The following is a 27,192-nucleotide window of genomic DNA, read 5'->3' on the forward strand; positions in this document are numbered from 1 at the left end:
CAGGTAACCAGACCTGAAATTGAGTTGTGAGTATCAAGGAAACCTGAGGATTCTATATATTGCTGGAGTCCTCAGCGGAACCTTCTTCAAAAGAAGGGAAGATTTGAGGCAGGGAGTTTGTCAGCAGCCAGAAAGATTTTTGAGCAGAGGTCTAACAAACACTTGTTCCAAAGAAGCCATCTTCCTGCACTACCTAGGGATAACAATGAACACAGTAAGGGTTCATGATAATGATTTTGCATAATAAAGGATCTTCCTTCCTGAAGGGATCCTACATTGCTTTACTGGTATTGGAATACCATAGAGACTGCTATTTCCAGAAATCCAAGTTATTGGAATTCTAGAGCTTGGAGAAATCCTAGAGAAATCTTTGGGGCTATTTCTATGACTTTCAAAGGGTTTATCTCCCTCTGGTGGTTGTCTTAACACCTGAAAAGTCTCATTATTTCTTGACAAAAGAATGTGTGTAGGCTATTGGATAAGTCACTCTAGCTACCTTCTTTCATATGGGATACTAAGTATAATCCATTCTGAGTTGGTGTTATTTTTTTCATTAAGAATTAACATCTGATTTCCTCTTGGGGGATGACTAATTCCTCTGGCCAAAACTTTCACATTCTGTTGCCGACTAGTTTGACTGAGGCAGTACTTCTGGGAAATGGGTGAAAAAAGCTGGCAAATTGCTGGCATACTGACTAAGACATAAGACCTCTGTATGTAGAATCATGGCCCTTCATGATAAATATGGCAAATTATGTACATCACCTAAAGATATAAATAAGTTATTTAAATTTATCAAGATTTGTACAAATTGGACACAAACCCCTGCACAGATGTTTTGGATTAATTCTTCAAAAATATTATATTATTGCAGCCCAACATAGAAACTTCAATGCACCTCTAATGGAGGATGAATTAATTGAGGAGATTAAGAATATGAAAGTGGTGAAAGCCCTTAGGCCATGCAGCTTTGCTGCTCAATTCTGTAGACATTTATCTTGACCTCCTGTCTGACAAGATGCTTAAAATGTTTAATGAGTTACTCCTAGAAGGCACCCTTCTCTCTATGCTGAGGGAAAACCTAATATCAGTTGTTCCTAAACCACGAAGAGAGGTCACACTATGTTCCAATTATAGGCCAATTTCACTTGATAGTGATGTCAAAATATTGGCAAAAGTTCTGGTGATGAGATTGGAGAAAGTTTTGGGTTCTATCATACATGCTGATCAAGTCGGGTTTGTGAAAGGCTGTCATGACTCTAATAACCTTTGACAATTTATTGATATTATATCAGTGAAATATGATGACTCCAAACAGAAACTGTATTAGCCTTAGATGCAGAAAAGGCTTTTGATAGAGTGGGCTAGAAGTTTTATACCCAACAGAAATTTGAACCCATATTTAGTTCTTGGATCCAATTATTATATTCTCACCCAACCTCTCGCATCACAGCCAACAATATGACCTTGAATACCTTCAGTCTTTTCCAGGGACTAGGCAAAGGTGCCCCATCTCCACTACTTTTTGATATGGCTCTTGATCCCCTGGCAATATCTATACAGGTTCATCCAGATACTTGAGGCATCCAATTTGGTTCCATGGAGTATAAATTGACATTATGTGCAGACAACATCCTTTTGTATATATCCAAACTGGAAACAACTATTCCAGCCCTCCTATAACAAATTCAAAAATACAATGCAATATCTGGTTACAACATAAATAGGAAAAAATCAGAACTATTTAAAATATCACAGTGGTCATTTAATGGGGCTTTTTCTCAATGGAATTTCCATAGGCAAACTGATACAATTAAGTACCTGTGTATAAAACTACCAAGAAACATTGATGAATTGGTGAAGATAAGTTTAGATCCTGTATTCTCTCAAATAACTAGTGACACAAATAGATGTCATCCTCTCTCTCTGAGCCTGTGTGGAAGGGTTAATACAATAACAATCAATATTCATCCTAGGCTTGTGTATATTCTAAGAAAATTTAATAACATTATTAGAGCCTCTCTGTGGGGTCCTTGTTAACGTCCATAACTATTACTTTAAAAACTCTAGCTCCCTATTGCCAGGGGAGTATTTGGGCTCCCAGCCCTACAAAATTGCTATTATGCTTTTATCATGTCACAGATGTCAAATTTGTTTCAGCATGAGAACACCCTTATACCCACAAGAGTGGAAAATTAACAGGTATTACTGCATTCAGTTGCCCCTGTGGGTCTGCTCGGTTCCTCTTTTTGTTCAATGGAGCAAAATAAGGTGCTTACAGTGGTGCCTGTGCAAAAGGCCTGGGCTGTCCTAGCTAAGAGGTACCCAGTTCATTCGCAAAAGCCCCTATCTGGGGTAACCTAGACTTGGAAATTGGGGAAAAACCCTATAATTTGGAAGAACTGGCTGAGCAAGGGAATCATATGGATTTCCCAATTAGTCAAGGATGAGGGCTTTGTCTCTTTTCTAACACCAACGCAATATTATGACCTGCCACCCTCAGTGGAGTAGCTAGCTAAAACCTGTCTGAGTTAGCAGCGAAAGAAAGAATAACGTGTCAATGTCGAGAGCAAATATATGAATCTGAAGCAATTTGGACCCTGTTTCTTGATATATTTGGATAAAGAATTCTGAGATAGCTCAAATAATGCTAGACTTCCATTCCACCTGACCTCTCCACTTTTACTCTCCCTCTTCTCATCCCCTCCATATTTTTCTCCTATTTGCGTATGTCTTTTATTATATAAATTATTATGATGATTATTGTTAGCTCCACCCTAACATGTTATGTCTGTGTAATACTGTCTGATTTTTGAATTGTCTTGTCTTGCAGCTTGGCAAGTTGTAAAGTTGCATAATTGCATAAATTTATTGGATATCCTGTGAAATATATGGTAGCAATGTCATTTTTACCTTTTGGGATTTTCATTATTTCTTTATGAAAATTAAAAAAAATGAATCACACAAAATTGTTGTCTAAAGTTAGGCACCTGAAATCATGTTCGGGCACCTAGTTAAGAAGCCTGATTTTCAGAGAGACTGAGCAACAGTGGAGTCCCATTGACTTCAAATCGAGTCAAGTTCAGCAGAGATTAAAAGTTGTTGCTATGTGATTGCTGCTTGGTGCCCGGTATGAAAGGCGTTTGGTCGTGTCACTCCAGTTTCCTGATACGCTCACATATCAGGAGTGGTGCAAGTGAAGCTGGCAGGGGAGTTGCTAAGCAAAGATTAGTTTTTGTACCAGGCCATTGATAGGCAGGAAGAAAGAGCCATTGAAGAGCACATATAGTGTATAGCCTGTTGGCAGCTCCAGCAAAAGAGTTACCAGCTCTTTGATGGTGGTGCATAGGGACCCACATGACCACATAGGCAGCCTAGGCCTAAGACCAACAATATATCCTGTACTAATATGATAGCGGAAAGTAGTGGCCAACAAAAATGACTAAAATCCCAATTTGCTAAACTGAACTTTGAAAAAAACCAGTGTCTTTGAAAATGTCAATTAGAAAACTAAAAACTGAATATAAAATGTGTGGAAAGCTGGCATTCCTCTATCCTAAAGATGTAACAAACCACAGTGTGTATTTGTGTGTCTTTGGGCTTTGGGGAGATCCAGTCTGGCAACTACTGGTCCCAGGGGTGAAAGTAAGGTGGTACGGGCCGGTATGGTGCACCGGTAAAACGTGGCTGCAGGTACCGGACCGTACAGCTGACTTTAAAGCGCTGCCGTGGCAGCATTTTAAAGGACCCTGTTTAGAGCGCTGCCATGGTACTGCTTTACCGTCGTTCCTTTTGCGCCCCCCCATTGGCGGCCCTGCCGGGTCCTTTCAATTGCCGGGTTCTTCCAATTGCCTGGCTTTGCGGCCCACGCAGCGCGGATGGGCTGGCTGGGGAATGCTGACCCCCCCAGCTCCGCCCCTTCTTCCCATGGCCCCACCCCTTCCGGGAGGTGTTGGGAGCCTGAAGCCGGACACCACCACCCCCGCCCCCCCGCTGTACAGGTAAGAGAGAAATTTTACTTTCACCCCGACTGGTCCTCAAAAGGCAACTCTATACTCTAATTGCAAATCAGGCTAATAGTTAACCAGTCATCTGATTCGTTGAACTAGTCAAGATTTAGCCAAGACATAATAATCTTTATATAGGCATTTATAAGGCAGTAATCACCTGGTAAGTTACAATGGAATCAGTTTTATAATATTTTATGTTTGTTTAGTGTCTTTTATTGCATTGCACTTTACAAACTTGAAATACTGTACAACCTTTACATAGGGCTAACTTCACCTGTCTTCACCTTTGAGGTGACAGCACACAGCAACAGTGTACAACAATTTGTGAATTGACCTTTGGCATGGAGAAACTACCGTGATTGGTATGATATAAATACCTAGAAAGAACAAAGGAATTTAAAGGGCTACACGGAGTCAAGACCTTAGTTTTACATCTGATCCTCTAGCAGTGAAGTGCCCCTTATAATCCTCTGGTATTGTCAGTATTGACTCCAAGATAAGTGTGCTGCCTAGTAGGGCTCAGATACTGTTGTGATGGGTTCAATTTAAAAACTTGAACATGGTATTACATCAACAACACTGTTCTGCAGCACCTAGGTGCTGACTAAAGGTGTCTCATCAAGTACTGACCCAGGCAGACTCTGCTGAGTTTGTGAGAGCTGACAGTCAGAGTCTGATATTACATGACTACTTACTAGTTTCCACCTTACCTTGCATTGTAGTGGGGCCACATCAGAGAATTGCTCTTATTTAAATATAGTTCAATGTAATATACACCATCATGTGCCAGCATTGCCCCTCTGCTATGTACATCAGCCAAACTGGATGGTCCCTACATAAAAAGATAAATGGACACAAATCAGATTTTAGGAATGGCAATATACAAAAACCTGTAGGAGAACACTTCAACCTCCCTGGACACACAATAGCAGATTTAAAGGTAGCCATCCTGCAGCAAAAAACTTCAGGACCAGACTTCAAAGAGAAACTGCTGAGCTTCCGATCATTTGCAAATTTGACATCATCAGCTCAGGATTAAACAAAGGCTGTGAATGGCTCGCCAACCACAAAAGCAGTTTCTCCTCCCTTGGTGTTCACACCTCAGCTGCTAGAAGAGGGCCTCATCCTCCCGGACTGAACTAACCTTGTTATCCCTAGCCTGATTCTTTCTTGCATATTTATACCTGCCTCTGGAAATTTCCACTACATGTATCCAACGAAGTGGGTATTCACCCACGAAAGCTTATGCTCCAATATGTCTGTTAGTCTATAAGGTGCCACAGGACTCCTTGCCGCTTTTACAGATCCAAACTAACACGGCTACCCTTCTGATACTGTACTCCCTAGTTTGTTCTCTCATTCCTTAAACAAGAAGCAGTCTGATTGTGTGGGTGAAGGTCACCAGTCTTGTAGCCCTCTGAGCATATGGAACAAAGAGCACTGTTCTTTCATTTTTGAATCTGAACTGACATTTCTCTGCTCAAACCAATGTGGGATGTGAGAAGGGACGTAGGATAAAATTTTCAAAAGTGCCTAAGTCCCTTTGACTTTCAGTGAGACTTAGGCTCCAAAGTGCCTAAATCCCTTTTTAAAATGGTCTCCTCACTTAAATGCTTTTGAAAATTTTACTCATAAACTTATAAAAACTATCAGATTCATATAGCAGCTGAGATTAGTGTTTGGGTGACAAGTTCACAAGTAAAACCTTAAATGTAGCCACAAGTAATTAAAGACTGAGTACTTCTTTGTAATACCATTGCAAATTCTGTAGTAGATTTAATTCTGAACTGACCGTTTCCAGTGTGCATTAACACAAACCCTAGTTTTAAAGTGCAGTTTCATTGACTGTACCTGATTTGCTTGCAATACTCACTTCTAGGAAATCCCTAGTGTATTAAGTAGCTGTGTGACCTTCTTGATGTCATCATTGTCCTTTCTCCCCTCATAACACTGTTTGTTTGTTATTTCCAGTTGTTGCATTATGCCTAGTGTGAGATTGTAAGTTTCTTGGGGGAGAATGTCTTTCCATCAGACTTCTCATGTTCTGGGGCACTGTATTTATTTTTTTCGCTGATAAGCATAACAATGGATATTACACTCTTGTTATATAATTTTTTTTCATACCTTCAGGTTCAGTCTCTCAGGTTCGGACACAATCATTTCCCTGCCATGGATTTTCTCCCCTCTCCTATAATATTCCCAGATGGCATAGTTAAATCCTCCCATTTTGTATTTCTGCTACATATCCAGGATTCCAAACAGAAGGTCAGATAGCTTGGAGCGGTGTATACATTCTTTTTTCAGACCTTTAGGATGCATCTATGTCTCTAGAATCATCCAAAGTATCTTTTCTCACAGCATGTTTTGCTATTTCAAGGTCACCTTCTTCAAATAAGCAACCTACATTAGCTTTATTTTGACCTACATTATCAGTGCTATCACATACCAACTTCTTTTAAAAGGTCACTTAAAATAACTATACGGATGATGTGTCTGAGAGCAGAATTTTACATCTTGAGAATTTTTAACAGCGAAGAAACAGTAATAATTGTTTTGATAAATACAATATTTACTTCCTAAGTTGTTTGACTTTGTCTTCCAAGCAACCCTTTACTGGAAGCTGTAATCAAAACATTAATTGTTGGGGCTGGAATACGTTGAGATGGTTAGAATGCAAAGTGAACAGGGTTAATTTTGTTTGGCTGCAAACATTGTTCTACATTTCTTTCACTTAGTTTCTCATGTTCAAATAGTGAGCTGAATGAAACTGCAAACTGTGCCCTGAACTGTAAGGAATGTTTACAGTATGCCAATAAGTGGTGGAATTCTGCCCAGCAATATCTAGCCTGCTGGGAAACAAGACATTATTTGCTTCCAGATACACATTGTAATCATGAAATGCAATAATTAGTGAAATTCTTAATATTCCTATTATTTTGTTATTGTTGCGTATGGAGCCTCATTCCTTCTCAAATCCTTCTTTCTATTTCTTTTCACATGTATAATCCTCTCTTCATGTAGCCTAATACTGTAGCTGGTTAATCCTTAAAATCAGTTTTTGGCTAACAATTCCTTTAACTTTCTAAGAGTTTGTTTCAGAGATTTAATGAAATGCAAGGGCTTTGCTCATAAGATGCAGCCTGTCTAACTAGTTACAACATGAGAGAGAAGTTATGAAAATTCCAAAACTCCTTGTAAGATTAAAAATAAAATGATTTTAGCACATTTAGGTGTAGAGTTAGTACAGCTGGTATATTTCGATATCCCTATGACCAATTCAATAACATTTCATGGGCCTGATTTTGTGAAGTACTGAGTGCTGTCTTGAAACCAAAAGGAGTTAAGGGCATATGGAATGGTTGGACTTTCTCAGTTGGATTTTTCAATTTAATTCATATATCCACAAGGGCCTGTCTGTTGGATCAGTTTGCAGGATGCCAGGCTCATATTTTCATTTATTTGGCTACATATGGATGTGTGTAAGCAGGGTCTAAATTAATTTTTCCTTGATAGCTAGCTGGGAGGGGGAAAGATTTCAGGAGCAAACTTTATTTACATGAACACATCTACTCTGCTTAGATATCCAGCAGATAAAATGGTGTGTTGCTCAAAGTAATCAGCTTTGGCTGGTGTTGGGCAAATCACTTTAGTACTGAATGCAGGGGTAGTGAAATGCTGTTACCGATGTTGTCATTATTGTATGAATAAAGGGGAGCAGAACTGTGCTTAACCTGTCCCAAATGAGGGGGTCAACCTCAGCTGAAAGGACCTCGTTAAGCCAGGGGCTCGAATGCAAGAACCCTGTGAAAGTAAGAGGGATAGGGACAGATATTCCAGCCAGAAGGTGTAGACCCTCCCCAGGGGTTCCTGGATGGGTTTAATCTGTTCTTCTCCACGGTTCAAAGAAAGAGTTAATTAGGCTTCATTAGGAGCCTCTTTGTTATTTTAAATGCTCAATTAGAGCTGAAATCAGTTGTGGTAGGAATGTGTTCTGCCCAGCATGCAAAGAGCTGAAAATTATTAAGAGACTGATGTGCAGAGGTTACAGCAAAGAGGCAGGTGGCAAGTGAATGAGTGGCTGGTGAGACGGTGAGCAGAACAATCGGCTAGCAAAGCAGCGAGGAACTGCGGCTGGTGGGACAGCTAGCGGCAAGGAGCAGCAGCTGGTGGGGCAGGCAGGCAAAGAGCAGCGGTTGGTGGGATGGTCAGCCAAGGCAAGTGCTCAGATGGTGGAGCAAGCAAGGTATCTTCTTCCCTGGGTGGGAGCTGAACTCATCCAGATGCGCCTCTAAACCCTGCGTCCCCTCTGAACAAGGACAACCACTGTGAGTGGGGTATGGTAAGAGAGCAGAGAGGGGCACAGAAAAGGAACTTTTGGTTGCAGAACTCAAGAACATGATTGCACTGCCCCACACACTCTGGGGTGGGTGTCCTGCTCACAGTTTTATGATTATAAATCCTGCTTGTGGCATTTTCCCTAATGAATGTCACGTGACTTCCCTCCCTTCAATAAAAGTTTCTTTTCTACACTCAGAGTCTGTGCTTGCGAGTGGGGAAGTATTGTCTTTCAGAGGTGCCCAGGGGTGGTGTGTAATTTTCCCAGGTTTGCTGGGTGGCGGCTCGAGATGGTTCTGTGTTGTATTGTTGAAAAGAAACCCCTAGATATTGTACCCGGCCCTGGTTGCTGCTGGCTCCACCTGGCAGAAGGGTGACGTGTATTTTGTCAAGAAATGTACCAGTAATGATAGACTGCTTCTCTTTTAGAAGAATAAAACAATGCATGGTTATTATGATTCCTTATTGCTTACATTCACCTTTTAAATAATGTGGGGAGGGGGACATATTTGTGATCTGTCTTTTTAAAATAAAGCTTACACTGAATTTTTGGACAGAATATTGTGTATTACATCCTAAAAACCTTATAGCCATACCTTACAACAAACATTACTTTTTTATGGAGCACCATCTGTGGGGGTGGAGCTGCACAATATCTGAAGGAAAAGCATCCATCCCTCAAGGGACTTACAGTCGTATCTAACACAAAACTCACTTGAAATGTCCTCTGTGGGAATTTTGCCTCAGTGAGGAATGCAGGATCTGATCCCGCAAGGTGCCTCCTGGTTAGTGTTCAGCACACTTCAGTTGCATTGCTGCATTTCTAGCTCAAGTGTCAGTTCTCTGTATATTTGTTCTAGTCCTATTAAAAAGGAACTCATGGGGCTTTGAGGCACACATCACCTTGCATTGTCGGACCCCCTACCATGATAGACAATACTGAATATCACTATTTTCCAACTGAAGCAATGTCCCTAAACCAGAACTCTATTTTTGTTGTTTTAGGACCACCTCCTTCCATGGTGCCATGTGTGGAACTGCCACTGCAGTCAATGGGTGATATCTGTGCGTGTGGTTAAAAAACATAAATTCAAGGTTGAACTCAGGTCAGCTAATGTGCTTATGCAAGGCCAGCTTCTCGGGGCTTCTAAGGATCACTGCCTCTCCTGCCCCCCCTTTTAATCTTCTTCTCCTTTTCAGGCAGCCTGAGAGACAGCTGCCTGCCCCTCATCTATCAGCTGGGAACTAAGGCTCCTTGGGGCAAGGCAAATAGGCGGCATCTGCCCAGTTTTGTTAGTTCTTTTTGCAGTATTTATGCAGGGCTTTGTGGTCTTCATGTTCTGGCTTTCACAGCTTGAAGCATAAGCAGGTTTTTTGTTGTATGTTAGATCTTGCATGTCCATAGGTGGCAGAGCAAGATTAAACTAACTTCCAGTGCAAATGGAAAGGTGCCAGATTGACAGCCCTGAATCTTCTATGTATCTACAGAACAAATTAGTCAGGGCCCAATCTTGCAAAGACTTACAAATGTGCTTAACGCATTAAATGTTCCTTACACATTAGGAACCTGATCCAAAGCCCATTAAAATTATTGGGAGTCTCTCCACTGACTTCAGTGGTATTTGGATCAGGTCCTCTGAGTAGTCCCATAGAGAAGACATTAATGAGATTACTCACAGTGCAAAAAAGCTGAGCTCATGAAAAGTTGTACAGCATTTTGAACATGTAAGATACAAAAGTGCTAACTGTTATTAGGCACAGCAGTAGCAGTGCAAGCTTCCCTACGTTGTCCTGCCATTGTGCCTTTCAGGTGACCAGGACAAAGGCAGTCTAGCCTAGTGGGCAGAGCAGGCATCAGCCGTTGGAAACTGGAGTCAAAGGTCAAGCCAATGGGCAGGAACTGGATACCAGAGCCAAGGGTCAAGCTGGAATCAGAAGCCAGAGCCACAGGTCAACCTAGCAGTCAGGAACTGGAGGAAGCAGGGTAGCAGGAAAGGAGGGGTTCAAGGCAGGGATGTGACAGATGCAAGGCAGGAGCTGCAGCAAAAATTAGGTAATACAGAAGATTACCACCAATACTGGTGGACATGAGCATTATGCAGCCAGCAAGCTGCTCCTGCTGGCTTAAGAGTTGGCCTACTGGCCACTCCACCTGATTGGCTGGAGGGGTCAATCAGGCCGCCTGCTGCAGGCCAGCTGTACTGAGCTAGTCTCCAGACAGCCTCTTCTGCAGGCTGTGATTTCTGAGAGTGCTTTAATCTTGGCATGAAAGGGGTGAGATGATAGTTCAATTTTCATGCTCTTGCAGTCTTTGGCCTCTCTGCTGAGACTGCCGGGGGGCAATATTTATTTATTTCTTCAAATTTTTAAAACACATCTATAGACACCCATCTATTACAGGCGAGTCTCATCTTACGCGCATTTCACATGCGCGAATTCAGCTTTGCACAGTCGGCAAAAACAAAAACAAAAAAGAGAAAAATAACTATTTGAATACTGTACCTGTAGTGCAGGTGATTCCGCCCACCATTACACTCAATGTAATTTTGACTATACGCGATTTTCGCTTTACACGCTGACTGCGGAACGTAACCGCAGCGTAAGATGAGAGTCGCCTGGTATGCTCTATGTGCCTAACTTATAAACTAAAAATCACAGCATAAAGTAAAGGACTTTTTCTAAATGTATCTCAACCTACGGCTGCCTCAACAGCTTTACCAATGAGGATAAAAAGATGGGCCTTGCTGCATGCTTGGAACATCAACAAGTTGGGGCTGTGGGAAACCGGTAGGGCGTGAGTTCCAAAATCAAGGATTCCTTGATGGCAACATCCTTCTAGTAGCTCATTCTCACTTATATTGAGGGAGCTCCAATAGTTTTGTGATGTGGACACGAGTTTACTAGAAACCAACTCATTGCATAAAAGCCATTGAATACCTATCAAATAGTAACACTTTTCAATTGCTAGTGACATATCTCAAATTTGAAGTTAAAAGACTCTCTGTCCTTTGGGCAATCCAGTTTTCCTGGACTACTATTTTAATGGTATCCTGAGTAACAGTAACTTATTTTCCTACTTAGTCTCTTGCCTTTTGTAGGTTTTATTATATTGGATTGTTGTCTTCAAAAACACCTGAGAATGTCACACTGAAAATCTGAACCAAATTAAGAACTAGTTCAACAGCTGATGTTTCATCTTTTTATTACATTATTGTTTGTTTGAGCTGACAGCATATATGTAATTTTTTCTCTGAAGCACTTTACTGCTTTATGCATCTGTTAAAAGATTTAAAAGCTGAAAAATTCAAGGTGTTTTCTTGTGTGAAAAAAACCCCATAATAAATTTCTGCTGTCTCAGCACATTATTTTAACAGCTATAGTGGGTGGAAAGACTGGCTGAAGATTTAACATGTTACTTAAATGCTTACCACCATTGTTTTCTGGACTTTCAAATAAAAGCAATTTGGTATATATGGATGGATTTTGAAATATTCATTGTTAGTTCAGGTATTCAGATTGAGCTCCCTTCCCTCAAAGTTTGGCACGTAATGCAAACTTCCAAACCTGAACTAAAATAATTTTTTTTTCTTTCTTCACAACACACTTTACATAATATGTAAGTAACTTTTTACTTTGCTGTAGGGCAATTTCCATTCCATTGTAAATAATACCTTATATCATAAAGCAATGTAAACTATGCTGAAAATTGCTACTCTGCTATTCAAGTCTTCTGAAATATTTATGTGGCTGGTGGACCCTCAATATATAAGATTTGGGAATTTCATGACAAAAATTAAATAGCCTTGAGATCTGACAGTGTATATATAGAAGAATATAAAATGAAACCTTTCAAAACCTGGTCCTGTTTGCAATTACAGTGACCGTAAATAACCTGCCTGTTAGGGTATTTTGGGGAGGGCTAAGGTGACTGATGGAAGGCATTTTCCCCCCTCCCCCAGGTAGCCATGTGATGGCTAGGAGCTTCTCATGTGTAATGTGTTTGGATTGGTGATTGTGTTGGTACGTGGTAGTGATGAGGGGGGAGGAATGTACTGCTATTTTGCCTCATATTTATGTACTGTGGTTTTAATTAATGGAAAGTGCCCCAAGAACATTGCATAGACCAGCAGTTTGCAAAGTTTTTGAGTCCCCGCTTTGATTTACAATTTTTGGTTGAGCCTCCTTCTCCCCAACCCAGAAAAAAATAGACACATGCAAAATTATGCTTGATAGGTTTATGAATAGGCTAACAAAGACCTTACCACAACCTTAATTAAATTACCTACACCTGCCAGTTTCAAATTACAGATCCTTACCAATGGCACAGCCAAGGCTTTCTCAGCAGCAGGCTGCTTCTACCTTACAGCCAGGCTACACTGCTGGGGCAGGGCCTTTACCTGCCCCTGTCCCTCCCCCCTGGGGTTTTCAGGATGAGAGAAGGCATGTGCAATGGTCTCTGGGGGGCAGAGCCAGTGCTGGGCACGGAGGCTGTCGGGAGCAGAAATTGGCTTGGCCCTGGTGGATGTTGACAATGACCCACAGGCTGGGTGGCCCACTGAGGTGAGTCAGGGGGTGGAGGTGGTGCCCCTTCACCCCCCACTCCTGCAGGGACTGGCCCAGGCCCTGCCATGTGGAGCTGGCACAAGCCATGTGGTGTCACCGCTCATCCCCCAAATGTTCCTCTATGCCCTTTGGGGGGAGGGGTGCATCCCACAGTTTGAAAACCTCTGGCATAGACTATTTTTAAGCTGAAACAAAATTCCCTGGCTTGTTTCTTTGAAAACACAGAGCTCAAAATATAAGTGGATAATGAAGGAAGCTGGTTACCACCCAAAACTGAAATTAATCAGACAGGCTGGGGTCAGGAGTGGGGCTGGGGCTGGGGGCTTTGAATGGGAGCTGTAGCTGGGGCTGTGAGCTGGAGTCCAAGGCCTGGGTACATGTCTGGTGCTGGGAGCTGGCAGCTGCGGCTGGGTTCAGCTGCAACTGGGTCCTGAGTTGTGACGCTGGGTGGCACTCGCGCCCCAAAGGCGTGTCCCGGTCCCTGCCATGTCTCCTTGAATATTCCTCTGTGCCTCTTTATGGGGGCATACCCCACACTTTGGGAACCACTGATCGAGTCTGACCTTCTGTATGTCACAGGCCACCAACACCTGCACACTGAACCCAACAACCAAAATGAGACCACAGCATTACGGCCACAAGCAGCGAATAGGAGGGACAGAGGTGCACCAGTCCTTGAGCCCCGCCCCCCCTTCTGACCCCCACCTCCATCCTGGATCCTGGCTTGAAAATGAAACAATTACAGTTAAATGAACTGGATTTTTCCTGTATGTGTTTCTTCCCTGCTCTGCTGCCCCTGCCAGCCCTGAAGGCCTCATAAGAGTGCTCATTTCTTGTGTAAGCAGGGTCTGAATGAATGCTTTCCTGACAGCTAGCTGGGAGGGGGAGAGACTTGGGTGTGTTTATGTAAATATAGTTTGCTCCTGGTCTGCTTACATATACAGCAGATACACCAGTGTCAAGGTTATCAACTTTGGCTGGTGTTGGGTACAAATCACCTTAGTACTGAATGCAGGGTTAGTGAAATATGGTTACCAATGTTGTAATTATTGTAGGAATACAGGAAACAGGATTGTGCTTAACCTGTCCCAAATGAGGGGGCCACCCTCAGTTGAAAGAACCTCGTTAAGCCAGAGGCTCCAGTGGCAGAGCTCTGTGAAAGTAAGCAGGGGAGAGACAGGCATTGATAGGTAGGAGGCTGCATATCCTCAAGGGTTCTGCCTAGACTGGTTAACCTGTTGTTTTCCATTATTCAAAGGAGAGAGCTAAATAGGCTTCATTAGGAGCCTTTTTGTTATGTTAAATGCCTAATCAGAGCTGAAATCGGTTGTGGTAGGACTGTGTTTCTGCTCTGCCTACTAAGAGTTAAAAATCACTAAGAGACTGATGTGTAGAGGTCACAGCAGAGAGGCAGGTGGCATCAGAAGGCAACTGACAACTGGAGAACGAGTGGCTGGTACTGCAGAGAGGAACGAAGGGCGGCTGGTGGAGAGGTGTGGTGAGCACCGGTGTGAGTAAGGTACCTCTTTACCCCACCCAGGGGGGGAGGTGAACTCTACAGCTGCACCTCTGAACGCTGGGTCTGCACTGACCAAGGACAGCAACTGTGAGTGGGGTGCAGAGAAGGGTTGGGCACGTCAAAGGGACTTTTGGGTTGCTGGACTTAAGAACCTGAGGGGAAAAAGGATACTGCCCAACATAATTGGGGGTAGGTCTTTTACTCATGGTTTATGTTTATGAACCCTGTTTGTGGTGGTTTCCCAAATTAATGCCAAGTTACTTCCCTCTGGTTAAAAGTTTCTTTTGCACACTTAGACTCTGTGCTTGCAAGTGGGGAAGTATTGCCTCAGAGGTGTGCAGAGTTGCTGTGTAAATTTCCCAGGTTACTGGGTGGGGGCTCTAGCTGGTTCTGTTGTATCAATGAAAAGGAACCCCTAGATACTGAACCTGACCCAGGTTGCTGCTGGCTCCACCTGGCAGAAGGGTTACACTTGTACTCCAAATGAGATGATGCATAGGGGCAGAGATGGGAGTGTGGGGTGCGAGAGTCAGTAGAGAAGAGGCATGTGGGGATGGAGCGGAGCAGAAAGGAAGCATGGGACCAGCACAGCAGGAGCATTGGAAAAGGGGCACAAAAATCAGCTCATCAGTTCCAGATGAGTCTGAATGGCAGCAGTGCTCAAACTGGGGGGACCCTGGGGATCCAGCCTCCTTACTACTTTTAGGGGCTACTTAACTTCTGTCTTATGGCCCCCTTCTCATTACTGTTCAAATTAAAGCAAGCCACTGGACATTCAGGGCCCCCCCTACTTTCCCCCCTGTAATTCAAGCACTGAATAGCAGGGTTTGGTTGCTGACTGTCTTGTAGATGCTCAATGAGTGGCTGTTGAGCCTCAGTTTTGGTTTTCTGGAGATAAGTGGGGCAGAGTATTTGGTATTTGGGACAGAATGAGTGAGTCTGCTGCAGGCTACTCTCCAACAATCACCGCTGCCCCTCCCCCCCGCAAGACTGCCCTGACTCCTTCTGGTGCCCTCATCCCCACTGGCTTCTCCAGGCACCGCTAATGTCCAAGCTGCCCCTAAGCTCTGCCGGGGGATGGAGGAATGGAGTGATAGGCTTCTCTCACACCAGCCCCACTGCTGAGAAGCACCGAAAGGGAAAATGACTTTGGGGTTTTTTTTGCTGTTGAGAAAAGCCACATGGGGTTGCACAACGTGGCAACTCAGAGTGAGCATCTGTATAGAGGTGGAGTTGGGGATTCCTGGCAAGCCTCCTAAGGTTCATGAGGGAGTCCCTCAAGCCTAAGTGGGTTTGGGGGATATTAGTGACCCACGAGTCACAAGAGGAGTTTGGGGGAGTCTTGTTGAACAAGGCTGAAGGCTCCTGTGGGGGTGGAGGTTGGAGTGGACCTTGATGAGCTGCTTGTGGGCAGGAGGCCAGTAGGCTCCCAGAAAACCTCTTAAGGCAAGAGAGTTGGTGATGGTAGCAGGCCATAAATCTGAAGTCCTTCAGAGTGGATGGGGTGCCCCCAAACAGCCTCTTTCACCTTAAAGGTGATGGAGCTTAGTGGCCTCTGACTAGGGTCGTGCAGTTTGCCAAGTTACATGGCTTCTTTACTTAGTTATGAAAGAGCATTTATTATTTAAAGGAGAAGGGAGAGAAATGTTTAAACTGCCCCACACCGACACCTATATGGTACAGGCACTCATGCTTATCTCAAGGGTTGTCACAGTCTAAGGGGGAATATTTCTGTGGGAACTCTGTTAAAATATTGGTAGTAATCACTTAGTGTATTCACACACCGAATGCCAAATACTCCTATTTCCTAAGAATTTATTATACAGCATGCAGAGGCATCTGAATCTCTGTTCCTTTTGCTTCTCACCATTATTATGATCTACATGTGCAAGAAGGAAATTAACTTTAAAGATTTTTCCGCTATTTTTCCTGGTGAAGATCAGTTTCTCACCATTGCACATTTCTTTATGCTTGCCAGATATAAAACAGTGACGGGAACATTAGGCTTTCTCAAGTTGGTCTTCAGATATTTTACATGGTTGCACTAACTCATAACTGAAGCCTCAGAAGAACAAAAATATGTCTCCTTAATAAATTTCCTTTTGTCTCTAGCAAACAAACTCATTCCTTGGGTAGGAAATGTAAAAAATATGGTAAGTACTGGTCTGTCATTATTAATGAGCACCTTCAATTCCCATCGACTACAGTCAGGCTCTATACTTCTAATAGGACACTATTAAGAAAAGTCTATTCTGGAGATTGCTCGTTTGTAGTTATATCTCTGAAAGCAATCTATTCCCAAAGTCCTATGGTTGTAAGATTTGACCTTCAGTGTCTTTTTTACTTTTTTTTTTAAACATGTGAAATGTTTTGTATCCGATTTTCCTTTCTCTGTTGTTTGAATGAAAAGTGCCACGAATAATTCCTCTTGCATTTGGACATGCTGTTGCACACACCTACAACGCTGTGGAGTTCCAATTAATTGATCTTAATTAATTGTTAGCATTTGTCTTGTAGAGCCTAATTTTTTTTCCAACGGCGTTTGTTTGCTTATATTGTACTGAATGGAACTTCTGAGGGCCCAACTGTCGTTCCCTTGGCAAAAGACATTATAGCCTAATGGATTAAGTGTTTGGCCCTTAAGTGTATTAAAGGTATTAAAATAAAATCTAATGGATCAAAATACTGGATTGGACCCTAAATTTGTAAATGCATTGATGGAGAAAAGTTAATAGGAATGTTAAAATCTCAACTAGATTTGATTGAGTAATAATCCCAGAACCCTATGCATTATATTAAAACATTTCTGGATGGCTTTTTGGTAGCAGCCATGGAAGTTTAGAGGTATGATTTTGGCCACTAGATGGCTTCTGTATTGTCTGGATAATGGAATATAAGGAAACAAACCGTTAAATATTAAATACCAAGACCTATATTTATTAAAAACAAGAAAATTAGACATACTTGATATTATATTTTGCTTCAACAACATTAATATCATTTTTTGCTGAGTGCTGTATTTTTGCACAGTAAAAATTATTAAATATAAAACCTCATTTGACAGTGAAAGAAAGGGATGAAAAATATTTAATAAAGCTAAGCTTCCCCACAATAGTTGTTTATGTAACATTAGTAAATGATGTGCATGTTGAAATGCCTTTGTGGAACTTCACAAAATTCATATAAGTTTTAGTTCTGAGCCATTTTGCAGCCCCGAAATGCCACCTCTTGCAAACAGCTGGTTTTGTATTGAAATACATTCATTGGGAAGTTTTGCATGTTTCAAATTTAATTCAAATAAAGATCAGTTTATACAATGGAAGTCAAAATTTCAAAGATGTTGACGTTTTGCTCAACTATTTTCAATGCCCAAACGGTCTTAATTTCAAGATTTTTAAAAATATACGTATATTAAAATATATTAATATATATAGGTACAAGATATTAATTAAAATTGGACCATTTTTGTGAAGTTTAAAAAGAAACACAAAACTTTTAAAGTGTAAGTTTCTTGAATTTTATTTTAAGATTTCTGAGCACTAGAATTGAATCATGCAAACCCGTAATTATTCTTTATTATTTGTAGTCTAGTAACACCTAAAGGCCCCAAACAGAATCGTGACCTCATTGTTCTATGCCCTATAAAAACACAAAGGAAGACACACAAAATGAAGAAAATGGGAGGAATGTCAAGGGCCATGATATAAAAAACAACACTTGGGCAATAGCTACCTATGTAATCAATTTCATGGATCAGAGTAGTTTGTAAAGTTTTTAACAAACTAAAATAATCAGCTCTCCCTGACTGCTGGTCTAACCTATGTTTCATTGGTTGGCTAACTTCTTTTAGACATCACCTCAGAAGTGGGTCCTGAGGAGGGATTGAAATTACCAGGACTACTTATGAGAGAGGATAATTCATGTGAGTCAGGGTTTGTAGAATATGACCAGTAATTAACACCCTTGAAACATACAATAAGACACTTTGTCGAGGAGACTAAGAAAAGCTAATTTCAAATTTATGGAATTTACTAATATTATTATGGCCACTGGAGGGCTCTCGTACAGTGAAAACATACAGAATGAAGAAATAAAACACATCACTAAAAAGTGATACCCATAGTGTATTTCCTAGATCTCACTATAATGAACTATAGCATATTCTCTTGTTCTGCTGACATAGACATATAAAGGCATTATTTGTTGTATACTTTATTGCTTCAACAAAAATGTAACAACATTTCCTACTAGAGAGGTACCTGAGTTGCAAATCTTGGATCTAGGATGTAAGGGTTTTGACAGATGCAGAGCATTGCTTTTTTCCCATTAGAGGATGAGAGAAGGGCTAATTTTGAATCTTTATCTGAACTTCATCAAGTCTGTTTAGATCTAGGGGTTTGGGTCAATAGTCAGGGTTTGGCCCCTCACTATTTCCTACATTTTGGTTATATATTTCTGCATAAACATTATTTTTCTATGTATGAAGGCTCAAAAATATAACTTACTGACTGCATTGAGCGATGGGGGTGGTGCTGAGAGCATGAAAGATAAGCAAATTTAGCAAGTGCACTGAGAGGAAACAGTACTTCCTCAAAGTAATTCTCAGCACTGTTTCTAAGCTGTTTACTTCCTATTTTGATACCTAGAGAAACAAGAAACAAGGTTTCCAAGCTAGTCTTTGATTGGCCTTGGACTCCGTTTCTTTATCCATGCTTCCTATCAGGAAGCAATTGTGATAAGGTCTGGGACTTTGTTCTGGAAGATTTTTCCATTTTGTGTATTGCCTGTGACTGATAATGTTGGGAACCTAGTACTCTATTCTTGTGCTGATTTATTAACAAAGTTTGAGGCACCTTTGCAGTTTCACAAAGTTTGTGTTTTTTGTTTGTTTCTGATAAAGACTGAGATTTCAAGAAACATGCTAAATTTTATCATTGGATGCTGTTGCAGAGTCCCCACATCTTCCCAATCCAAGAGTGACACTGTGCCTCCATTTTCCCCCTTCTGCAAATCACACATGCACAAGGCTTAGCATTCAAACAAAATCTCCTTTCCTGAAGTCATAGTTAATAACATGAAATTTAGAGTACAGCTCCAACAAAAGTCTTCTAGCCTTCCCTAGTGTTCAACAATCCTTCAACAGTGACAGTCCCGTATGTCCTTGTCAATGGCTGCTTTTCCCTTTCAATACACAGGGCATTTATTTTCTTCTTGTATTGGGGGCTAACCTCATTCATTGCTTCAGATTTCTTTTGTGTTTGTAATATTTTTGAGTCCCCCTCAGGGGTCCTAACCTCTTTCTCCGCCTGTATCAGTGGCTTTACTGCTTTGTTGTCCTCTCTTCAAGCTAAATTCTTCATTCGCTCCATTCCCAGGATGCTACCTATTTACCACCACAACCCTGATCTTTCCCAAACTTAGCAACAGACTGTCTCTTATATATCCCCTAGCAGGCCTTGTGGAACTTGTGTTATTAAACCCTGTTCATTGCTCTGTCCATATGGCTGAGTTGCTTCCAGCCTAACTCTCCACATTACCTGTTGTCCCATCAATAACATTCCCTCCAGAGAACATGGGCCCTCAGACTCTGGTTCCACTGATCATGATACATCATCCCTATTTTGCAAACATTTTAATATAAACATTAAAGACAAATAATTGATGCCCAGACCCCACCGCGGGTTCCTTGGCCACAGGGTGCTAGCACATAAGTGAGTTGGAGTCTTCTCTTTACCACAGACTCAGCTGGGTACAAATAGCCTTTGAGATAGTTTGGCCTCCTCAACAGGTGACCAGAACAGGAGTAATCTCTCTGTCACAGAGTCTAGCAAACTATCTCTCTGTGGGGTCTCCTGCCTCCCTTTGGGGTTGGCCTCTGGATGGTTCTCTGTCCATTCTCTGATGATTTCTGTATCTCTGTACACAGTCTCTGGGTGTTGTGTTTGCTGGCTCATAAGTGTCTCCTACTCCTTCAGATCACTTGTCCCTCTTGTGTAGTCTCCTCATATGAAGTTGGTACCATGTCACCCCTCCTGATTCCTTTAGTCCACTCCTCCTGGTGTTGCTCTAATGGCTAGATCCTCACAGGAGTGCCTGTCTGCAGGGCCAGTAGGTCCTCAGCTGACCTGTCAAACTCTAGTGCCTGCTTTCTCTGATTGTTGACCATCTCCTCTCACAGTATCTCCATCCTTTAGGCTGTAACACGTCTCCCCTCACCGGTAGCAGGGATTTGGTCCTTCACCTTATCAGTGCCTGCACTGGATTGTTTTGGCATCCCTGTGATTGGGTATTTTTACATCCCAAAAATACTAACAAGGAGTCTGAACCAGAAGAAACAGCCTTGTGTAACCGTCTCTTAGCAGATTTCACCTTAACCATTAATCTGTGGGTGTGCTGGGGAAGAAGGTGTGCCAAGTCCTTGAATTCTTCTCAGGCAAACGGGGGTCTGTTGTTGGTGAATACAGAGTCTGGAATGCCCTAGGTCTCAAAGTGGGCCTCCAGTTTGCCACTCACTGTCTTGCTTCTTGTATTAGGCAGGGCATCGACTTCCCAAAAATTTGAATAGCAGTCCACTGTAATCAATAATTGTTTTTTATTGAAGGTAAATAGTTGGCTCCCATCTTTTCTCATGGTTGGGTAGACAGCTCATGAGGTAACAGTCTCTCTTTCTGTGGAGACAAGGTGAGTGAGGTAATACCTTTTACTGAACCAGCATCTGTCCAATACAGCTTTCCAGCTCAGAGTTTTCAACAAGCTTTCAAACTACACAGAGCTCTTCTTTAGGTCTGGGAAAGGTACTCAGAGTGTTACAGCTAAATACGAGGTGGAACAAAGTGAAGTGGTCCATTAGCAACTCTGAAGTCATATGATGAAAAATGGGGTTAGTGGGTTATAGATTGTTCTAATAAGTCATAAATCCAGTGTCTTTATTAAAACCATGATTTTTAGTGTCTAGCAAAGTTATGAATTTAAGCTCCAAGGCTTGTCTTTTGAAGGTGTCATGCAGGTTTCCTTGAAGGACGAGGACTTAGAAGTCAGATATGGAGTGATTGTTTTGTAAAAAATTATCTCTTTCTGCTGATGGTGGTTATATGACTGGCAGGTGTCACATCATTCTATCAAGGAGTGGAGTTATTCCCAACCAATGAACACACTCTTGAGCCCATGTAAGACTGTCGGTGCTCAGGTGTGAGGCATGTATTTTTTTGCCTTACATCCTTAGGTAATGAGGTGGGGACAACAGTTCTCTGTCCTCAAAATATGATCCATCCTGCACACAGTTCATCTTTAATTTGAAAATATGATTCTGCTCCTCCCAATACATGGCTTTTGTCTTCTGGCCACCCTACTAGAATCCTACTAGTATTGCTCTCTTGACTACCTGTAGTGGATGTCCATTTCCATAGCCTCTCTGATTTCCATCAGCTTTGCTTTGAAACTGGAGATAGAGCAGCATGTTAATGGATTCAATGTCCTGGTCCTCTTCTGCCAACTTGCTGAGTGTGGGTGTATATGCCCTGCTCAGGGCATCAGCTAACACAATAGACAACATCTGATCTCTTTCTGGTAGTGCTGGAGTCAAATCAACATGTGCTAGTCTATATGAAGCACTAAGAAGGGACTTTGCCATGATTGTCTCTAGGATTGCTGTCTGATTGCACTGTTAGTGGGTGGCCATAGGCGTACTGATGGAATTGCTCCACTCCAAATACCACAGCCAGAAGTTAAGTCTGTTCGGTCTCTGACCGGGCTCTGCTGGCATAAGAGACTGGCTGCTCCTGCAAGAGCTATACCCAATCCTTTTTTCAATGCATCACAAGGGAGTGTCAGTGGCTCACCTGGCTGGTAGTACTTCAGGACAGGGGCATCTGTGTTTTGTTCAGTGTGTGGGAACCTGCCCAGTCTCACTCAACGTCCTGCCTTGTGAGTTGAATTATGGGTTCTGCTAGTGCAGCCAGGTGTGGAGAGAACTTGGATAGAAAATGTATCATTCCAAAGAAGTACTGTGGGAGCTCCTGTGGGAGTTGCTGTTCTAGGAAGGCATCTCACATTAGACAGATCCTTAAACGTGGGCCGTGCAGTGGAAGCAATGAGAGATGATGAAATGCCTAGGAGGCACAATAGCCCCAGAAGTATGTGCCGTGAGACAACAGCAAAGTAGAGCAGTTGGCCAGGGTTCCATACCCATAGTGAGATGTATTTAATGTGGGAGACAGCATGAGTGGGTAAAGGAGAAGTGCTCTTCACTAGGGCAGCATTGCAAGGCATGAGGCAAGTTGCACACACTGCTAGAGTGGTTCAAGACCAAAAGTATCTCTCAGAAAGACTCAGTCAGACATGTACAGAGAGGGATGGCACATCAGACAGGGGGGATGACATCTTAAGTATGTCCCTGAGTCTGAGAGCATATCAGGTTGAGGCTGCCGGGACAGGAAAGCAAGAAGGGAGAATACCAACCTGTGTGCATGTAACGATGTTAATAGGGATACACTATGTGCGATTTCAGGTGTGTAGGAATGTGATTCCTTGGGGTGAATTGGACTTGAACACACGCATTACAAAGAGCTGTCACAATCTAATAATGTACAATGGGAACATAATACAGTAGGAAAATGTGACCTCACAGAAACTAACCCCAAAAATAGCAGATAGGTAACAACTGAAGTGTGTGTGGTGGTGGACGATGAGCACCACAAACCTCTTTTGGGGAATTCAACCACACAAGCCATGGATCTGATCATGCAGCAACAGAATTGTATAGCTGCAGTGCAAGAAGCAAAAGTAGTCCCATGGACAATGGAGACATTTTAAAAAATCACATGGGAATGTTTTCAAAGGTGTTGGGTGCCTCAAAGGAAAGCTGAGACTAGAAATAGACCCCACAGTGGAACCTGTGTGCTTACCACAAAGGAAAATGCAAGTGGTACTATGTAATCCACTATGCAAAGAGCTTGAAAGTCTGCAGAGCACCTGTAGAAGCTAGTACAGCCTGGGTAAGCAAAATGATGGTGCTGATGGTAAAGAAGCCATCAGGAAAATTATGCATCTGCATAGACCCAAAGCCACTGATCCAGCATTGAAAAGATGCTACTGCCCACTCCCCAGAACTGATTACAACTTTCCAGAATTCTCCAAAGCTAGAATCTTTATGGTCTGTGATGTGGGGAATGGGTTTTGGCACACAAGCCTGGATAAAGAATCCAGTATACTGACAACCTTTGCAACACCATTTGGTTTCTGCAGATGGCCATGCATACCAGTGAGCAGAAGCCTAGCATCAGAGGTGTTCCAGAGAAGACTCAGCTAAGTGCTGGAAGGCTTCCTGTGGAGAAAATAATTTCAGATAATATCCTTCTTGTAGATGCAGGGAGTAATGATACAGAAGCTGAGTGCAGGTTAAGTTGAACAAGTGTAATTTTTAAACATGTGCCCTGCTTTATCCATGTGGCTGCATGCTTCCAGCCTACTCCTCACATTCCCAGTTTTCCTGGTGTCCCATTAAAAACAGCCCCTCCAGAGAACATGGGACCAGTTCTACTGAACATGGTACAGAACTAGCTCTTGGTTACATGCTCAGTCACGTGATCCTTTTCAATCAAATCCATTTAATGAGGAAAGAAACCTGGGCTCTGCTGGGGCATAGGCAGGAGCTTTGGTCTACACTCCTTTTAAAGGCCCACCCAAACTCACCATCTGACAGAAACCTAGAATGGTATGATTCCCCAGATTAGCAGCCAAATGAAAGTGTAGGAAGAAATATATAATTCAAAATGAAGTTTTTATTGGCCTGTTTGTGATGATCATATTACTCATGAGTTATAAAACCACAACTGAGTTATATAGGTCATTGCAAACAAAGACTTGTTTGACAGAACTGGAGACTGAAATCCTTTGTGTATCCACCAGATGGGTACAACATGGGCCCTAGCAGTACAGATTTCCCCACAACATCCTGCTAATGTGCTTCGGCCATGACCTGGAGTGACCATGTTTATGGATGAGATGCTAGCTGTGTTTTTATGCCCATGTAATTTTTGGCCTCTTTGCAAAGACTGCCAGCCACGTTGCCAAATAGTGCTCACTATCCTGGTGTACTTTTTTCAGACTTGTCCACCATTGGAACTGGACAGGGATTGCCAAATTTATTACACATGGGCCTCCTAATTGCATAAACTGGTCATGGAGTCTATAATCTAGACCTGAAAGGTACAACGTATTTGTTACCTAGTCCCCATGTCTAATGTAGATTGGGGCCCCAAATTCCCTGTTGGCATAACTCCACTGAATTCAATGCAGACCTCAGTGGAGTTATGCCTGAGGAGAATTTGGCACCCAAAGTTTTTGTAATTTTTTTTCTTTTTGCGTCTCATATAGGTACTAGTATTGCTGGAAGGTAAACACAAATAAAATAAAATATGGGTATTATCAATGTGTAAATGAATATAGAGCCATTGAAAATCTGTACATGAAGCGTAGGCTATAGTATATAAAGGGTATACTACATAAAGCATAAGCCTAGGACAGAATTGAGGTTTGATACTCTGTCTGTACTTGTCTATTTTTGATTCAGTTGTGTAATAGTATTTCTTCCATTTCTTTCCTTTTTCTTCCACATTTTTTACACAGATTTTTTTAACCAATTCAGATACTTGGAGAAAGTCTCTTTCCCCCCCCTCACACTCCTTGGTATTTTGGAACATGGAGTTAAAAATCTTTGTTTTTATTTCTTGTCTGCCGCATTGGATGCACAGCCATTACTCTTTTATAATTCTCATTTTCAAATTGCCAGTTAATTTTAAACTTTTACAGTTTTACATTATCCTAATTTTATATCTGCTGTGTGCTGATCTGTGTTTTCTATATTTTACTGAAATAAAATAGTTTTGGCTATTGAGACAGTTTTGAGGGTTCCATTGGTGAATTCTAGAATTGCAGCATTCCTAAGTACAAAGCTCGTTCTCCATCCTCTCTGCAGTGATCCACTCTCTAAAAACTTTTAGAGTTCAGGATAAGGATTAGGCTACTCTTTTAAACTGTAAAATTCCAATGATACCTAGGGCAATGGATGCTAATTTTTTTGACCCAGATCAGAATGTTGAAATATGACAGAATTGCTTGAATTTTACAGAATGTTTCTGTTTCCCTGCAAGAATGAGAAATCTTAATACCATCTTACAGTAAGGAAAACACATTTTGGAAGAAATATGCTAATAGCCTTGCACTTTAGTTGATGAGTTGCCAGGATCCTTTGGCCTCACATTGGAATGTATGACAAATTGTGTGTTAATCTGGTCTTTTTGTTTAAATGGCTAGAAACTGGAATGGCCCCCAGGAGTTCAATTGATGAATCAGAAAACGAATGTGTAATTTTCATGAATACTAAAAATTACATGAGAGAGGTCAAATATTATATTTTGAACATAAGTTCAGAGAGCCTTGTGAGGTTGCACTCCATATGCTTTTGCAAAAGGTCTATTGTAAGGTATCATTACAAAGCTTATAATCTACTGAGTGTGTTCGTCCTATTTGTTTGTATGTATTATTTCTATGGCTGGAGTTAGGAGAATAAGATAGGTTTCAGAGTATTCTTTTTGAGAATAAGATATAAACTTGCATCATTGACGTAAACCTATTAAGTGGAAGCCATTAAGGGTGCTTCAGAATCAGTGAACTGTAAATGGCTCTGTTTATTTGCAAACCTTCCCGTGTACGTGTGGGCCAGCCCAGGAAGAATGGAGGCTGGGGTCTCACAGGACATGTGATCATGTCACCTAATACTGGAATCCATCTCAAATCTGGTACTTTTCCATTTAGAAAAAGGGGTGGGGACCCAGAGAGACAAAAGATTTCCGCCTTGTGCAAACCTATAAAAGGTTGGAGCAGGACAAAGGGAAGGCCAGTCATGAGAAAACCCCTAGTTAACACCTATGTCTGCTGGAACAAATAAGGACTGTACCAGGGGAATGGATTGGGCCCAGACAATGAAGAAGTCTGGGCTGTGAAAGAAGCATATTGGAACAGCTCTGAGGGTGAGATATTACCTGTAATTAGTTCCATTAAACTCCTTACCACCATCAAACAAATGGCATGGTGGAGAAGTTTAATGGCACTTTGGGGGCCATGATATGTGAATTGGTAAATGAGCACTCCAATGATTGGGACCTAGTGTTGCAGCAGTTACTCTTTGCCTACAGAGCTGTACCACATCCCAGTTTAGGGTTTTCACCATTTGAACTTGTATATGGCCACGAGGTTAAGGGGCTATTACAGTTGGTGAAGCAGCAATGGGAGGGATTTACACCTTCTCCAAGAACTAACATTCTGGACTTTGTAACCAACCTACAAAACACCCTCCGAACCTCTTTAGCCCTTGCTAAAGAAAACTTACAGGATGCTCAAAAAGAGCAAAAAGCCTGGTATGATAAACATGCCAGAGAGCGTTCCTTCAAAGCAGGGGACCAGGTCATAGTCTTAAAGGCGCTCCAGGCCCATAAAATGGAAGCATCGTGGGAAGGGCCATTCACGATCCAGGAGCACCTGGGAGCTGTTAATTATCTCATAGCATTCCCCACCTCCAACCGAAAGCCTAAGGTGTACCATATTAATTCTCTAAAGCCCTTTTATTCCAGAGAATTAAAGGTTTGTCAGTTTACAGCCCAGGGAGGAGACGACGCTGAGTGGCCTGAAGGTGTCTACTACGAAGGGAAAAGCGCTGGTGGTGTGGAAGAGGTGAACCTCTCCATGACCCTTGGGCGTATGCAGCGA

At 42.0% G+C, this 27,192-nt stretch overlaps 1 long non-coding RNA gene across 1 annotated transcript in view; it reads left to right on the forward strand.

Moving 5' to 3' along the window:
- The window catches only part of LOC140911185 (uncharacterized), a 466,388-nt gene that overhangs the window by 79,256 nt on the left and 359,940 nt on the right, over positions 1–27,192 (forward strand). The window lies entirely within an intron of this gene.

The sequence above is a fragment of the Lepidochelys kempii genome, chromosome 5 (assembly GCF_965140265.1).
Source record: "Lepidochelys kempii isolate rLepKem1 chromosome 5, rLepKem1.hap2, whole genome shotgun sequence".
Lineage (NCBI taxonomy): Eukaryota > Metazoa > Chordata > Testudines > Cheloniidae > Lepidochelys > Lepidochelys kempii.